This window comes from Trachemys scripta, chromosome 5 (genome assembly GCF_013100865.1).
Source record: "Trachemys scripta elegans isolate TJP31775 chromosome 5, CAS_Tse_1.0, whole genome shotgun sequence".
In the NCBI taxonomy this organism is placed as follows: domain Eukaryota; kingdom Metazoa; phylum Chordata; order Testudines; family Emydidae; genus Trachemys; species Trachemys scripta.
Window position 1 is genome coordinate 65,409,784 of NC_048302.1, and position 14,530 is coordinate 65,424,313.

At 42.8% G+C, this 14,530-nt stretch overlaps 1 long non-coding RNA gene across 2 annotated transcripts in view; it reads right to left on the reverse strand.

Moving 5' to 3' along the window:
- The window catches only part of LOC117877882, a 171,710-nt gene that overhangs the window by 78,361 nt on the left and 78,819 nt on the right, over positions 1-14,530 (reverse strand). The gene's annotated exons all lie outside the window — the stretch shown is intronic.

The window sequence follows — 14,530 nt, forward strand, 5'->3', positions numbered from 1 at the left end:
GGATCCGATTGAAAATTGTAGGGTGTGTGCAAATGTTGTGCAAATATTTATGAAAATGTTGTCCTTTTTTTTTGGTTGAAAAATTTTAAATTCAACGATTTCTACCAGCTCTATGAATGGGTGAAAGCAGCCGATGACACCCTTTTTATAGTGCAGGGTGTGCGTAATTAGACCTCTGCCATTCATTTCTCACTCACTACTATAAGAAGTATCGTGGGTTGGACTGAGAGCAGAGTCAGAGCATGAGGAGTTCTAGCAATCCTGATCACCACAGCAGCTCCTTTAAATACTTTAAATTGTGCTAGGAGCCAGTTTGACCCTCAACAGCCTCTTGGGATTGAGAGATGATTTCAAAGGTATTAGAAAGTTACCCATAGATCACCTGGTGCAGCAGAGCACTAACCCTTGGTCTCCAGAATATCTTATGGCAATGAGTTCTACAGGTTAACTTTGTATTGTTTAAAAAATAATCTTTTATCATTTTAATATGTTGTTTAGCAACAAGGATTTGGGAAACCTGTAGTGTGGTCTCATATACCAGCAAGCAGCTTAATAAGAGTGATCCTTGCACGGGTCTCACTGTATTTGTGTAACAATATTAATCAGCATGAAAAGTAAATAAATGTGCAAGGGTTTGCTATTTGCATTCCAACTGATTTTTTTTTAATCTGTTCTGCTCCACTGGGTTTTATATAATTGTGGAAAGTGTGAAAAAACAATAGACATTTCTGTAGGGAAAATGTGGTTGCCATGAGAACTCACCTCAATTAGAGGGCATGGACCTAAACAACTTTTCCTGGGAGGAGCATGTAATGATCTAAGAGTACAGCAACACTCCATGCACAAAGACATTGTCCCGCCCCACAGATGAAGGAACAAGAGGAAAATCTGAGAGGGCTACAGGTATAGGAAATTTATACACATCTCTGCTGTTTGTGCAGAAGTGCATGCATGGACGTGTGCTAATGCTTTTAAGTCTTGTGTGTGCCTTAAAAGGTTAAAAAGGGAAGTTTGTTGAACCTTTCGGATTCTGAGGTGGTGAGAATGTGGGCTCTGAAGTGGTGAGATGAAAAGATGAGCCCCACTGCTTCCCAAAGAATCTGTTTACTATCATGTAGCATTTATCAGTGCTGATTTGCTGCCACTGTCTTGTCAGTGTAGAAACTGCATGAAAATTGTTTGTTTGCCAGGATTTCATCAACCTCAAAACAATATCATCAGCCTGGAATGAGAAACTGACTTTTTTGTTAATAAAATTCTGAATTAGAACAATCTCACTTCCATGGGGTTTCCCAGGTGCCAAAAGTACTGTTACTCCTGGCATACACCACAGGGCTAGTGCTCATATCTCAGGCAAAGGCTGTACTCAAGACATTTTACTCTCTTAATCTTGACTGAACCCCCATGGAAGTAAATCCAACTTACTATGCCAATGTAATATTCACTGAATATTCCAGCAATGTCTTCTGCCTCATTCAGCCACTAACTCTTGTTTCCCTGCATAACTCTAAATTCAAAGGGAAGGCCAGCAACTGCCAACAGAGCCAGACAATTATCTTTCCATTAGCTGAGTGTTGAGTAATTTATAACATGCTCAGTCTATACAGAAACACATACACACACAACCCTTCAGACGCCAGGGACTTAAAAGAAAGGCCAGCTATCTAAGCGACAGTGACATTCAATCAAAGAATGTGAGCCTTATGCCTTCCCACTACTAATTTTATTATTATTACATTGGAAATAAATAAATAGATAAAGTATAGGGCATTGAACAAAGTAATTTGGAGGGAGAGGACTCATAGCATGAACTGCATTTAATGGGATTAATGCAAGGAAGAAGAAGAGAAATAAATGTTTTGCTTCAGAGCTAGCTTGCTTACACAAACCATAAAATGTGGGTTCAAGAACTCTACACTCCCCTTGGGGCATTTTAGTCTCTCTTCTATCTTATACTGAGGGCAGGTATCCTCCACTAAACACTAAAAAGCATAAGAATCTCCCTTCATCTCCAGGTTAAATTATTTTCTCTCTCTCTCTCTCTTTATATATATACATAGAGAGAGAGAGAAAAAAAAAAACAGATATGGAATCATGTAGATTCCAATTCAGCAGGTAGTCTTTAGGGGGACAGAGTTTGTTTTTTGCGCAAAGGACACTGGACAAGATGGTCTGGATGTTGCTATGTTTTTCCCATACACATAGAACAAACAACGTATTTTTCAGTCTAGGTGATTTATTTCAGATTAAGAAAAGATAACAAATTGAAGTAAAATTCTCCATGAGAGCTCAAACACAACAACCCCTTTTAAATAATTACCTCTGAACTGAAACAAAATGGCTGCTGCCTTGCAACAAGAAGCAAGGATCATCTTTATTTAAAGGTGCGATGAACAGAAAACAGAATTAAATTTCCTTTCAGTGATATACCGAAATACACCACAGATGGCAAAGAGGAATGAGATATGGAGCTTTTCACCTCTATGCCACTATTCAAAATCCAGAGCTCATCACTTGTGATGCAAATTGACCCCGAGAAAACTGTGTAGCACAGCCTAAGTAGAATGGGTTGATGGTGTCAGTCCAACCCACAGTTAGAGCATTGTGAGTAAACTGCTACTGCCACTGCCTGTAGGGTGACCAGACAGCAAGTGTGAAAAATCGGGATGGGGGTGGGGGGTAATAGGATCCTATATAAGAAAAAGACCCAAAAATCGGGACTGTCCCTATAAAATCGGGACATCTGGTCACCCTAACTGCCTGTGATATACCTGTTCTGCCCCTGAAGAGAGAATTTCAGTCCTCAGAGCTGTCAAGCCATCACTCTTAATGGGCACAACATTGAATGAAGAAAATACATTTAAAATAAAAAGGAAATTGTCATTGGAACCATGCTGTATGGTAGCTACTTGAGTGTTGCAGATGAAAGAAGAGCTATAAAAGCTAGAATATACCTGACATGTTTTACAGGATACTCCCTTCTTTACTATGAAATACACTGTTCTATGTCCTGACACTCCGATCATGTTGGATCACAAATCTAGCTTGCTAGCAAACAGCACTAGCTACACTGCAGGAGGTGCGGGGGGCACATTATAGCAAGAGCTGCCAAAAATACAGACTGCTTCCAGGGAGTGTGTACTGCTATGGTATCTCTGCCACTCTGGATGAGGGTGCACCATGCTCTCCCCTCCCTAGCCACCCAGACACTCTTTTTGGGAAGGCTAGTAGAACCACTGTCAGAACTAACATGGAACAGTGTCTCCACTTGCTAGCCACATCAAAGCTGTCCTGTGAGAGGAAGGCGTCCTGTGCTTTTTTTATCCCTCCTCCCTCACACACACTAGATAGGGCCAGACACAGCCCAGTTCTAAATATCTACCCTTTATCCCTTTCCTGAATCCAGCCCTTTGTTCCTAGTTAATGTCCCTTCTATCTCCTTTTACAGAGGTCAGCTCCTAAAGGCAAAATACAGGGTGCTTTAGAGAGTTTTATTTTAAGTGAAAAACGCTTGTGAATTTATTGTAAAAGGGCAAAAGGTGTCTGCTAGGGAGCAGAACACATTCATAGCTTATGACTGCATTTGCTGCCAAGGAGACACACTTGTGAGAAGAGCATAGTTTCAAGTAGAGTTCATGCAATAAATCTCCCACTGGAGGGAGTTCTCTAGTCATCATGACCCATTATCAGCTCTATTTATAGAAAAATTCTTTTGCAGACTCCAGAAGCAATCTGTGATTTCACTGGCAGACTTGTTTCCAGCAGTCTCACTCTGAATTGAAATAAGTTTGAAAATTAAAATGCATTTCTTGCAGTCCACATCTCCATATGTGTGACAAGCCACACTGAATTCAGACAATGGCAAGGGTGTACTTTTATTCAGTTGTAGATTTTTGCCTCAAGGAAACTTGATTTCTCATCCGAAGAAGTGGGCTGTAGTCCACGAAAGCTTATGCTCTAATAAATTTGTTAGTCTCTAAAGTGCCACAAGTACTCCTGTTCTTTTTGATTTCTCATGCATGGGTTGAATTTCAGTTGAATAAGGTTACCATCTTGCTCCACTGCCACACAAAAATCCAAGTGGCAAGATAGTAAAGAAACAAGCAGCATGAAACTCAGTTTGCTCTGTGACCTCCATTCCCATCCATTTACAAAAGTGTGTTCTTTATCTTCAGAGAGAAAAAACAACTCACACTGGGGCAAGGAAAGAAAGAACTGAAAGAACGGCTTACATAAGCCATTTTTAGAAAACAAGAGAATATGCCATTTATTTTTAACACATCTTCGATACTTGACATTTAACGAAAACTAAAAGTGGCATTAAAAATTCAGATTGTCATATGTGCCGCTTTAAAAAGATGCCTCTATAAATCCCAAACACTGGCAGAATGTGATACAAGTGATCTAAGTATATACACTAGCTCCCTTACAAACTTACTATTTGCTGTATTGTTTAGTATACTTACAGTATTTGAGAAATTCTCTATACTTAGAATGGGGAATTGCAGCAAATATCCCAGTAAGTATTTAAACCGTTAAATGAAGTAAATACACGTTTGTAAGGGCACTCACATTTTAAATTTAATCCTCTCAGGGTCATTCTCTTAAGGACCCTGGACCATATATTTGAAAGCTTTAGACATTAATGGAAAGAGCACCCACAACTTGAGGCGGGGCCCAGTAGCTCTGAATCAGGGAACTACAACCAGCTCCTTGTGGCATTCCACCCTTGCCCTCTTCCCTACTCCACCTGGACTATGCTTGAACAAAAGAGAGAATTAAGGCCAAAGTGTTTAAAGACTAGATTGTAGACTGATTCATTTGGCATCTTGACTTAAGCTTTTCATCAAGTTGTCTTTAAAGTCTTTAAAGTGTCACAATCTTCTATTCTTTTGTTTTAACCAAAAGCAATAGAAGAGCTTAACATTCTGCTAATTCCAAGATACACACACCTGTTCAGGTCTCTAAATTTATCACTATTCTCAAGCCAGTTAAAGAGGTTCAATTGGCAAGTATTCTTGTACATGTTAAATAATAAAATATAAATTAATTATTGTTATTAAAAAGTGATCCAAACCGAATTGCACTTTCCTATGACTGTAGAATTCTGGGTCACAGATAAAACACTAATAAATTGCCAAACTGGAAGGACTCTGGAAAACCCCCTTTCAGACAAAGCCAGGCTCCCTTTTAAAGAGGCTGCCTGGAATGTGCAAAGTTTTGCATAAAATTAATTTATTGTTTCCCCTGTTCAGTTTTTCAGGGGGTTGCCACTTTGCATCTGTGTTCTTCTGGGGTCAGAGGTCTCCTTCTGCTGAAAGCATGGAGGGAAACAAACATGTATTGATTGTATGAAACTCAGACATTATAGACTTCAAAAAAAGGAAAACTTCCCCACACGCCAGCTACCCAAAGCCTCTCCTCATGATTAGGAATATATGACTTCGGTGGACTATGACAGACCAGAAGATAATTAGGGAGTAGCCACTTTGTGCACCATGCTCCCTTTCCAAATTAACATACCTGATGTGGCAAATTGCCACATTAGGAAATGTTCTGTCTGTGACGGGTTGGATCACAGAAACCCCCTTGGGAGCTGCCACCCGATGTGCAAAGACTACCCCTGCTTCTGCTTTCCCTGCCAGCTCAGGACTCCAGCACCCTGTCTTGCTGAGCCAGACACTCCCGTCTGGCTCCAGACACAGACCCAGGGTCTGAATCACTTGTCCCAAAGCTGCAAGTTTACCTGAAAACAGCTCGCAGTAGCGTGCTTGTCTTTAGCACTCAGATGCCCAACTCCCAATGGGGTCTAAACCCAGATAAATCCGTTTTACCCTGTATAAAGCTTATGCAGGGCAAACTCATAAATTGTTCGCCCTCTATAACACTGATAGAGAGATATGCACAGTTGTTTGCTTCCCCAGGTATTAATACATACTCTGAGTAAATTACTAAATAAAAAGTGATTTTATTAAATACAGACAGTAGGATTTAAGTGGTTCAAAGTAGTAACAGACAGAACAAAGTAAGTCACCAAGCAAAATAAAATAAAATGCGCAAATCTATGCCTAATCAAACTAAATACAGATAATCTCACCCTCAGAGATGTTTCAGTAAGTTTTTCTCAGACTGGACACCTTCCAGGCCTGGGCACAATTCTTTCCCCTGGTACAGCTCTTGTTGCAGCTCAGGTGGTAGCTAGGGGATTCTTCATGATGGCTTCTCTCCTTCTCTGTTCTCTTCCCCCCTTTATATATCTTTTGCATAAGGCGGGAACTCTTTGTCTCTCTGGGTTTCCACCCCCCGTCCCTGGAAAAGCACCAGGTTAAAGATGGATTCCAGTTCAGGTGACATGATCACATGTCACTGCAAGACTTCATTACTCACTTGCCAGCACACACATATACAGGAAGACTCACAGGTAAATACAGCCATCTGCAGACAATGGGAGTCATCAAGATTCCAAACCATCATTAATGGTCCACACTTTACACAATTACAATAGGCCCTCAGAGTTACATTTTATATTTCTAGTTTTAGATACAAGAGTGGTACATTTATACAAATCAGATGATCACACTCAGTAGATTATAAGCTTTGGAATGATACCTTACAAGAGACCTTTTGCATGAGGCAGATCCCAGTTACTTACATTCACTTATTACCGTATTTTCTCTAAAACTATCTCAGTTACATTATATTGACTTATTATCAAGTTTTTTATAAAACCATATAGACTGCACAACGTCACACTGTCATTCAGTATTAACTCCCTTTCCATGTTTCAGTTGCTGCTGGTGGGAAAGGCAGTGCACAGCAGCAGCTGGGGAGTCAATATTAGCCTGGCACTTAAATCAGACATACTGCCAGAGACTGGAGGATGATTTCAGGGACAACTGCTACCCGTAGATGTTCTATGATCCATGTTGTTTGCGTTCCCGCCATGATCCTTGGGCTCCTTGTGGTTGGCAACCTTACACCTCCTACCTTATCTAATGCCTCCTCAACAAAGCTACAGAGGAGAAATATTTGCTGATTGCGGAACCCTACAGAGATTTTCAAAGTATGTTTTTCTTCTTTCTTTATACATGGAAAATGGACAGTTTTCTGCATCACAAAAAACATTGCCATCATGGGCATTAATTGGCATCCTGGTTGACAAAGAAGCCAAGCATTGAATGGGAATGTAGACTGTACCATCTTCTCACAGTAGAGATAGTCCCTCCAGAACATCTAGAAGACATTAGTGGGGCAACCAGTGCCGGGTTTACAATGGCACCAGTTGCGCCATGGAGCTGGGCTCATGCTCAGAAGGGGGCCCCGGCCTGCTCAGCTTGCATTGTGCCCTGAGACCCCGCCAGCCCGCTGGATCTGCCCCTCGCCCCGCCCACCACTTGCTCCTCTTGGCCGGCCAGCCGGCCAACAGTTAGTCTCCAACCACTGGCCTCACCCACTGGCTCCTCTCTGTCCCCTGGCCAGACCCCAGTACACCTCTGGCTCCGGGCAGTCTCTGCTTCCCACCACATGTGGGGCCCCACCTGTCTCCCTGGAGCTGAGCCGCCTGGGACTGGTGCAGAAGCCTGGCCAGTCTCAGCCAGTTGGTGGGAGGGGTGGGACAGTGAGGGGGAGGGCTTGGCTGGGCCCCTACAGGCCTGAGGGAGCCCAGCCAGGACAGGCTCTGGCCTGGCTGATAGCGCCACTCCCGAGGGGCTGGAGTGATTCCCCACCCCAGTACCAGCCCTGGCTGCACTGGTGGCTCAACCTGGCAGACACAGTCGCCTCCCAGCAGGGCTGGTGAGTGCGGCCCGGAGGCAGGACATGGGGGAGTGGGTCTCTGGGGAACCTGGGAGGGGCGGTGCTGGCTGTGAGGGGGCGGAGAAGATGTGTGTATGTTGGGGAACTAGGGAATGGGGGTTCTGTGTTGGGCAGTTGTGGTGGGGCTATGGGCAGGAGTGCGCTGGGTGGGGTGGCAGGGTCTTGGGGGCACTGGGCACAGTGGGTCCAGGGGGGCTCTAGCCATAGGGAATTGGGGGGAGTGTTCCGATGTTGGGTGGGGGATGTGTGGCGCGGCATGACCCACCCCCGAGGGGAAGGGGCATGCTGGCAGCACAGGGCCGGGTGGGCCACTGTGCGTCTGGCAACTGCCAGTTTGTAAATAGTGACCTCACACTGGGCTGGGACCCTTGCTCTGGGGACCACCCCTCCCACACCATGCTTCATTGCCCCCATGGGGTCCCACAAAAGGTTAATCCAGTCCTGGGGGCAGCATGTGGGAGGCTTGACCTATCCATGTTGTATTTTCTGAGGCTGGCAAAGGAGCTCCAGGCTGGCTGTTAGCCTTTGTTCGAACCCCAAATTCAAAAATAAATAGAGTCTGATTTACCATTCAGTTATTCCATTTTTATATCAGCATATGTGATGCTTTGGGGTTCCACTCACACTGGTAAGGGGGGGAGGGATAGCTCAGTTGTTTGAGCATTGGCCTGCTAAACCCAGGGTTGTAAGCTCAATCCTTCAGGGGGCCACTTAAGGATCTGAGGCAAAAATCAGTACTTGGTCCTGTTAGTGAAGGCAGGGGGCTGGACTCAATGACCTTTCAGGGTCCCTTCCAGTTCTAGAAGATAGGTATATCTCTCTCTCTCTCTCTCTCTCTCTCTATATATATATATATATATATATATATATATATAATAACTCTTGGTGCCTTAAATGCTATGCTGCTGTGGCTCACAGTTCTGAAACCAACTGCCAGCATGCAGGTCACATCCTTTTTACAGCCTCAGCACCCCCCACAGTCCTGAATTTCCCCAAAATCATCTGCCCTGTGGTGTGGTGTCCAGCACCCTTATTGAATGCTTACAGAACTTATTAAGTTCATTGCTCTTTTTAAGAAAGAAAACACTTGAAGCTCATTAGTTTAACTGGGGCTTAACGAACACTCTTATTTCACTCACAGCCCTGAACTAGTTTATAAGTACAAGTAAAACAAGCTTATTAAACAAAAGGGTATAGGTTTAACTGATATCAGGTATAGTAAAAGCTGTTTTATCCAGTATGTTGTGGAAACGGGGGGTGCCGGTAAGTGAAAAATGTCCGTTAACTAAGAGGGAAGGAATTTGGATGCAGGAGGGGGTGTGGGCACTAGGAGGGAATTTGGGTGTGGGAGAGGGTCAGGGTGCCGGATCTGGGGGCTGCTCACCTCAGGCGGCTCCCAGCATGCAGTGACCTGTCCTGGCTGTTCCTAGGCAGAGGCACAGCAGGCGGCTCTGCGTGCTGCCCCCACTCCGAGCGCTGGCTCCGCAGCTCCCATTGGCCAGGAACCGCGACCAATGGGAGCTGCAGGGCAGCACCTGCGGACTAACACCCCCCTGACCGACATAAGTTTCACCAACAAAAGTGTTGGTGTGGACAGTGCTGTGTCAGCAGGAGATGCTCTCCCACTGACATAGCTAATGCAACCTGCTTGTGTGTGGTTTAATTATGTCAGCAGGAAATTTCTCTCTCACTGGCAAAAAAAGGCTACACATACAGTAGTGGTACAGCTGTGCTGCTGTAAGACCTGCAGTGTAAATATAGCCTAAAACTTAACTTCAGCAAGTTACAATCTTTGCTTAAACAGGTTTCTTACCTATATTCAGTTCCCAGAGACTTTCACCTACTTGGCTGAAGTCTCCAAAGTTCTGTGATTTCAAGAGCTCTAGCCTCTTTAATTCCCAAAGTGATGGATACCAAAATGGTTTTCTGTTTCTGCTTACATCTCCCAAAGTTCTTTGATCCTGTTACAAGAGTCAGGGTGGCTTCCTGTTGCTCTTCCCATCCTGTTGACTTCCCATCCCCCAGCTGATTCATATGTAAATTGAGCTTCCATTGTTTTGATTCCATAATGCTTAATTTAGATTGGAAACAGCTGCCTTTCCTCCTCTCTGGGATAAAACCTGTGTCTCCCTGTGTTTGGTCACAGCCTTTAAAGCATAATATCAGTATCCATAATTCCTTATATAGTGTTAGTGCAACCATTTCACAGTGATATTAATCACCATTGAGTCACAGGCTTTCATAAGGGACCTTTCTCAATACACTTTTGTAATACAGTAATATTGTATACAATTAGTTGATTCAATTGCTCATCATTTGAGGTCCAGACTCCTTGTCTTTATAGCCCTGTAAACCTTTGAAATGTGTTCTTCTAAAGTGTTTCTCTCTCCTTCTGGGGTGTAGATGCCATGCTGTCTTCTCAACTGCGTGTTAGCTTGATTGCTTTATTTACCTTATAAGTAAATGTACCTTCATTGTCACCTCCTGATAACCAAGCTAGTCAGACAAGCAAATCCACATTCTTTTGTCTAGAGCAGAATGTAATTACCATGCAAGAACAGTAATGATGAGCGAGTTATTAAGTTTTTCAATGATATATTACATGCCATCTTTTGGGTATATAACATGGCAACAGTGTATTAGCTGTAGTGAGTATGTCAGGACTGACAAGAGTTGCTGACACAGAATAGTGAAATACCAACAGGCCTCTGTGTCACAATGTGATGCCATAAAAATCCCTGAAGAAACACTGTGGTAAATCAGGCACCTCCTTTTTTTCTCTCAATTGAGAGCTAAAGGGGCTAAATGAACCGCCCCGGCAGCCCAATTTTTAGCCACAGAATAAGTGTCAGAATGAGCATTTTATGCACTAAAGAGAAATGGATCAGAGTCTCGTTTGCTCTTTGGGATGCCCAATAATTCAAATATTCTGTGACCTTACAAGGTTTTGTAGAAGCTCTGATCAATGATCTGTAGCTGCATTAAATCAATGGAGTTACACTGGAATACAGCTAGAATAATGCAGTGGTAAATCAGTCCCATAATCTCTACACAATAAAAAAAGACATGTTAGCAGCAGGGTTTGCTGCAGAGGGCAAACTGGAAACTATAGGTGTTGTGGTTTAACCTTGATGAAAGGGGTGCACAAAGCTGAGAATCATTTGCACTTAAATGAATCCAAAGTGTAACATCTGAAAGCTAACACAGTGTCTGAAGAGTTGCAAAATTATTGCTAGGGTCATACAGATCATCAATTAGAGCTTCTACAAAACCTTGTGAGGTCATAGAATGTCTGGGTATTAGATATCCTAGCAGGCAGGCAAGTCCCAGACCAGTTTATGTTTATTATAAGGAAATGTTCACACTAGTTAAATGGTCCTATGCTTACAGAGCATGCATTATAACTAGAAAAGTGGTATAAATCAACTCCTCCAAAATCCAACCCAAAAGAGACAAGAAAGGCAGCATAGCAATTATTGCTTTATAGGAAGTCAAGTATCAGAAGGGTAGCCATTTTAGTCTGGATCTGTAAAAAGCGACAGAGTCCTGTGGTACCTTATAGACTAACAGACGTATTGGAGCATAAGCTTTCGTGGGTGAATACCCACTTCGTCAGATGAATGCTTTATAAGAAGAATGTGATGAGGACAAGGTCTTGAACCTAGCATGAAAGAAAAATGAAACAGTATTTGGAGGGATTTAATCTGTTTTCCACCACTGATTAAATCCAATCACACCCAGGAAAAGGAAAGAAAGAGTTAAGTATTGTAATATGAGCCTTCCCAGCTGAAAACATACCTACAGCCACACAGTTTTATGCTAAATCCTGTGATATCTACAAACAACCTCAATATGTTTTCAGGGACAAAGACTTGGCCATACATGTACTATAGAAAATCAAAGCAGATAGCTAGGATAGATCTGCAAAAAGAAACCCTAGGGAATGAATGCTTAACCTTCCTTAACCCACAAGAGGCTCCCTTTCACTGCCTTTGTAATAACATTTAGAATGACCTAGTTTCATCTGAAAGTTTAATATATCTCTCTGTCTCCCTCAGGAGGGACAATATCAGAATTTCTATGAATAATGCAATGTTCTATATAAGTTTAGAAAACAACTGCATTTCAAATTTTAAAGCAGCATTACAGTTAGTTTTATTCAGGTTAAAATAGTACTTTTTTGCCTTTTTGGAGGGCATAAGTCACTGTGTCAGACTGCAATATTCCACAATGTCATTTCATGATTTTCTCTTTCTGCTTATGGACTAAACCCTAGCCCTATTAAAGTGAATGGCAATAGTAAATGTAATATATTTATTTTAACTGTGGCCACTGCAAATGTTGGAGATGGACTTTCAGTTTTACTATGTGTTAATCTTAAATATGTATTTGCCTGAGCTAGTCATAATGGTCTTTAAATTAAAAGTGGTCCTTCTAAACAAGTATCACACAACCCTTGATATTTATACTGGAGTCAATGGAATTTTGATGCTTGTATACAATGGTTTGAGTGCTAAACCCAGGGTTGTGAGTTCAATCCTTGAGGGGGCCACTTGGGGATCTGGGGCAAAAATCAGTACTTGGCCCTGCTAGTGAAGGCAGGGGGCTGGACTCAATGATCTTTCATGGTCCCTTCCAGTTCTATGAGATAGGTATATCTCAGGCATTTGCATGTTAACTGGTATCTAAAGGAGCTAGTCCATATTATAATCCAATCACTTCCCTAAATCATATTCAAAAACAAAGCATTTTAATAATTGTACATGACTAACACTTCCAAGCTGGGAGAATTTGTATTACTTATATAAATGACCAAACAGACTGGCCTTTCAAATTTGTTTGTAAGAAATTCCTTCTTCATGGTCAGCTTATTTGGGATATTACAGTTTGCAGTGGATTTCGCAGGTGAAATGGAAATCCCTGAAAAATCAGGCTACATAATGGGGACAGTGACAAAGATGCAAATACACACAGTAGTTGCAAGAAACAGTTGAACAGTTAAATGGCCTAAGGCAATTTATTCTACCTGAAACAGTTTCAATAATGCCACTGCTTGGTTCTAATATATATACAATTTAGTCTTGACTTTACAGACTTTGATACTGGTGCTGTCTGAATTAGTGAAGGAAATGGAAGGAAGCAGGAAGTGAGAGCAAGAGAGAGAAGATGACAGAGGATAAGGAAGGAAGGTTATAAATCATTTGAGTCTTCATATTTGCCTATTGCCAAAATTAGCATCTAGATTTGGATTATCCATCAACTCTTCCAGGCAGAAATATAAAATGGATATATTGTAATCTATTTACATAGAGCCAAATTCTGCCCTCTGTTGCACAGAAGTGCTAGAGGGCTTTGGGGTGGGATGGTAGGGATAGAGACACATACCCACATGCTAATGCATTAATGAAGCATCAAGACAGGATTCCTAAAATAGCACTAGGATGGAGGCCTGTCTGTTGCACCCCTGGGCTTTATTAGATCATTGCTGGAGGTGTGGCCAAGGCTCAAGCTGGCTAGTACACATCTGGCAGGCCACGTGGAACCCAGCCAGTGTGCTATTTCACTTTGGCACAGCACCAAACAGCATTCATCAGTGCTTTTTGCTCCACCCTCCAACTCACTCTGAGCTGTGCTTCCCTGCACCAGCAGGATGATTCTGTTGTCAAACATGCTGCCAACACCATTCTGCCAAGAATAACTACATCGCTGAAGGCTTGGATTTCAGCTGTAATGTTGCATAAATCATTGGACCATTAAAAGGAATGCACTGCAAATGATTTTATTAAAATAAAGTCATAATGTCAAATTGAAAACTTCATAAAAAGCTTAGGCCTGGATGCACAAAAGCAGTTAGACTTTGTGACACTGACTGTCACGGCACTTAGAAAAATCACCATGATTCACAAAGCCTGAGTGAGGTGCCTTGGCTCCTGCATAATGAATATGGAGAGATAGATGCCATAGACAGCAATTCACAAAAGCCACATTCTAGGGAGCTGCCTAAATTAGGCAATGGGAAGATGCTGACCAGAGGGGTGCTTGGTAAACCCCACCCCTCTCACAGAGATAGGCATCTAAGTCCAGGCTGCAGGGAGATGCCTATCTCTGGTAGCAACTCTCAGCTGTGAATCTTCTCCTGGAGTTAGGCCCCTATGCCGTTTTTACAAAAAGCTGGGGTGGGTGTGCAAAGCAGGACCAGCAGGTCTAGCAGGTCCCTAGAACTTTCAACCCAGTGGCTAGAGTGCTCACCTGGGAGCAAGAGACACCCAGTTCAAGTCCCCTCCTCTGCTTGAGGGGAAAATGGAATTTGAACAGGGCACTGCCATGTCTTAGGTGAGGGCCCTAACCACTGGTCTATGGGATATTCTGATGTGGGCTCTCTTAGTCTCTGCTGCTGATGCTTTTTCACACTGGAAAAACATATGAAGCCCTTTGGGCAAGAGCACAAGCGTGAGAAAGATTCTATTGCCTGTTGATTAGAGCGCTCACCCAGAATGTTGAAAACCCAGGATCCAGTCCCCCTGCTCCAACCATTCTTTCATTATTTATCCATGGTGGAACAGCTTCAACAGGAGAGACTGAGGGAGCCCCATATCTGAACATCCCATAGCTCAGTGGCTAGAGCACTTTTCTAAAAGGAAACAAATCCTTCTTCAAATCCTTTTGTCCCCTCACATGGAGCAGGGGACTTGATCTGGGGTGTCTCCCACATTCC